This window comes from Zea mays, chromosome 10 (assembly GCF_902167145.1).
Source record: "Zea mays cultivar B73 chromosome 10, Zm-B73-REFERENCE-NAM-5.0, whole genome shotgun sequence".
Lineage (NCBI taxonomy): Eukaryota > Viridiplantae > Streptophyta > Magnoliopsida > Poales > Poaceae > Zea > Zea mays.
Genome location: NC_050105.1, coordinates 125,259,179 through 125,263,163, shown reverse-complemented (window position 1 = coordinate 125,263,163; position 3,985 = coordinate 125,259,179).

Below are 3,985 nucleotides of genomic sequence, written 5' to 3'. Positions count from 1 at the left end.
GTTCCCTACCCTCTGCCTCGCATCGATCAAATCGTGGATTCCACTGCTGGGTGTGAAACCCTGTCATTCCTCGATGCCTACTCAGGGTATCACCAAATCAAGATGAAAGAGTCCGACCAGCTCGCGACTTCTTTCATCACACCTTTTGGCATGTACTGCTATATTACTATGCCATTTGGTTTGAGGAATGCAGGCGCGACATACCAAAGGTGCATGAACCACGTGTTCGGAGAGCACATCGGCCGAACGGTCGAGGCCTACGTCGATGACATCGTGGTCAAGACGAGAAAAGCCTCCGACCTCCTCTCTGACCTTGAAACAACATTCAAGTGTCTGAGGGCGAAGGGCGTGAAACTTAACCCCGAGAAATGTGTCTTCGGAGTCCCTCGAGGCATGCTCCTGGGGTTCATCGTCTCCGAGCGGGGCATCGAGGCCAACCCAGAGAAAATCGCGGCCATCACCAACATGGGGCCTATCAAAGACTTGAAAGGAGTACAAAGGGTCATGGGATGCCTTGCAGCTCTAAGCCGCTTCATCTTGCGCCTCGGCGAAAGAGGCCTACCCTTGTATCGCCTCTTAAGGAAGACCGAGCGCTTCTCTTGGACCCCCGAGGCCGAGGAAGCCCTCGGAAACTTAAAGGCACTCCTTACAAGTGCGCCCATCTTGGTGCCCCCGCTGCAGGAGAAGCCCTCTTGATCTACGTAGCCGCAACCACTCAGGTGGTCAGCGCCGCGATCATAGTCGAGAGACGAGAATAAGGGCATGCACTACTTGCCCAGAGGCCAGTCTACTTCATCAGTGAAGTGCTATCCGAGACCAAGATCCGCTACCCGCAAATTCAGAAGCTACTGTACGCAGTAATTCTGACGCGGCGAAAGTTGCGACACTACTTCGAGTCTCATCCGGTGACTGTGGTGTCATCCTTCCCCCTGGGGGAGATCATCTAGTGCCGAGAGGCCTCGGGTAGGATAGCAAAGTGGGCGGTTGAGATCATGGGCGAGACAATCTCGTTCGCTCCTCAGAAGGCCATCAAGTACCAAGTCTTGGCAGACTTCGTGGCTGAATGGGTCGACACCCAGCTACCAACAGCTTCGATCCAACCGGAACTCTGGACCATGTACTTCGATGGGTCGCTGATGAAAACAGGAGCAGGTGCAGGCCTGCTCTTCATCTCACCCCTCGGGAAGCACCTCCGCTACGTGCTGCGCCTCCATTTCCTGGCGTCAAACAACGTGGCCGAGTACGAGGCTCTGGTTAACAGGTTGCGCATCGCCATCGAGCTAGGGGTTTGGCGCCTCGACGCTCGTGGCGACTCGCAGCTTGTCATCGACCAAGTCATGAAGAACTCCAACTGCCGCGACCGGAAGATGGAGGCCTACTGCGACGAGGTTCGGTGCCTGGAAGACAAGTTCTACGGACTCGAGCTCAACCACGTTGCCCGACGGTACAACAAGACTGCAGACGAGCTGGCTAAGATAGCCTCTGGGCGGACAACGGTTCCCCCAGATGTCTTCTCCAGAGACATACATCAACCCTCCGTCAAGACCAACGACACGCCCGAGCCCGGGGAAGCCTCGGCCCAGCCCGAGGAGGCCTTGGCCCAGCCCGAGGCACCCTCAGCCGCTGAGGGTGAGGCACTGCGTGTCGAGGGAGAGCAGGATGGGGTCACGCCTAATCGAAACTGGCAGACCCCGTACCTGCAATATCTCCACCGAGGAGAGCTCCCCCTCGACAAAGCCGAAGCTCGGCGACTGGCGTGGCGCGCCAAGTCGTTCGTCTTACTGGGTGATGAAAGGGAGCTCTACCACCTCAACCCCTCAGGCATTCTCCAACGATGCATATCCATCGCTGAAGGACATGAGCTATTGCAAGAGATACACTCGGGGGCTTGTGGTCACCACGCAGCACCTCGAGCCCTCGTTGGGAACGCCTTCCGACAAGGTTTCTACTGGCCGACCGCGGTGGCCGACGCCTAGGATTGTACGCTCCTGCCAGGGGTGTCAATTCTACGCAAGACAGACGCACCTGCCCGCTCAGGCCCTGCAGACAATACCCATCACTTGGTCGTTTGCTATGTGGGGTCTGGACCTCGCCGGTCCCTTGCAGAAGGCACCCGGGGGCTTCTCGCACCTGCTGGTCGCCATCGACAAATTCTCCAAGTGGATCGAGGTCCGACCCCTAACCAGCATCAGGTCCGAGCAGGCGGTGGCGTTCTTCACCAACATCATCCATCGCTTCGGGGTCCCGAACTCCATCATCACCGACAATGGCACCCAGTTCACTGGCAAGAAGTTCCTGGACTTCTGTGAGGACCACCACATCCGGGTGGACTGGGCCACCGTGGCTCACCCCATGACAAATGGGCAGGTGGAGCGTGCCAACGGCATGATTCTGCAGGGACTTAAGCCGAGGATCTACAATGGCCTCAACAAGTTCGGCAGGCGGTGCATGAAGGAACTACCCTCGGTGGTCTGGAGTCTGAGGACGACGCCAAGCCGAGCCACGGGTTTCTCACCGTTCTTTCTAGTCTATGGGGCCGAGGCTGTCTTGCCCACAGACTTAGAATACGGTTTCCCGAGGACAAGGGCGTACGACGACCAAAGCAGCCAGACCAGCCGAGAGGACTCGCTGGACCAGCTGGAAGAAGCTCGGGACGTGGCCTTGCTACACTCGACACGATATCAGCAGTCTCTTTGACGCTACCACGCCTAAGGGGTTCGGCCCCGAGACCTCCAAGTGGGGGACTTGGTACTTCGGCTGCGGCAAGACGCCCGAGGGCGCCACAAGCTTACTGCTCCCTGGGAGGGGCCATTCATCATCACCAAGATTTTGAAGCCCGGAACATACAAGCTGGCCAACAATTAAGGCGAGGTCTACAGCAACGCTTGGAACATCCGACAGCTACGTTGCTTTTACCCTTAAGATGTTTTCAAGTCGTTCATATACCTCGTTTTCTATACATACACAAATAAGGTCTAACCGTCAAGGAAGGGTCAGCCTTGCCTCGGCAAAGCCCGACCCTCCCTCGGTGGCTAGAAGGGGGGAACCCCCTCTGCGTAAAATTTTTTCCTCGGAAAAAGTCTTTCTGCCAGAACATCTTTCGCGCTTTTCGACTGCTTCGATAGCGGGATCCTAAAAAGGACGGAGTACACGTAAGTGGCAAGGCCGACTGAGCCGAGGGACTCCTACGCCTCCGGGATACGGATACCTCACTCATCACCTTCCGCGATAAGTAACTCATGCTCGGATAAGCGATTCTGCTAACCGGATAAGTCTTAACGCTCGAAAACTTTTCTGCCAGAACGATTTTTCGTGCCTTCTCGACTATATCGATAACAGAATCCTACGAACGAGTAAGAGTGCACGTAAGCGACGAGGCCGACCGAGCCGAGGGACTCCTACGCCTCCAGGATACGGATACCTCACTCGTCACCTTCCGTGAAAAGTAACTCTCGCTCGGATAAACGATTCTGTTACCGACGAACAAGTCCTGATACTCGAAACAAGAGGAAAGGAAACGCAGCTTTACAACACGACAATGATATGTTTGGGCATCGGCGGCCGCGAAAAACATACGCACACTACAGACAAACTCTCCCTGCAGGTTCAGACATCAACAGAGGGAGCAGCAGGACCCTCGGCGTCGTCTCCACCTTCAGCGGAATCTGGCCCGGCCTCGGACGGCGACGCGGGCGGAAGGATCTCCACCTCGAAGGAGGAGGCCAGCACCAAGCTCGGGCCATCATAGCCAAGGTCTCGGTAAGGGTCTCAGCCCGGGCAAACACCTCCACCGACCGCTCCGTAGCCTCAGCCAGCTGTCCCCCGAGGACATCAGCCCGGCTCATGGCCTCGGCAGCCCGACTCCGGGGTTGGTCTCGCCGGCGGACGACCTGGCCAAGCTCCAGCCGCCGCTGCTGCACCTCCTCGGCCAAGGAGGCCACGTGCTCCTGGGCCAATGAAGCTTCTTCTCGAGCCGACTCCACCT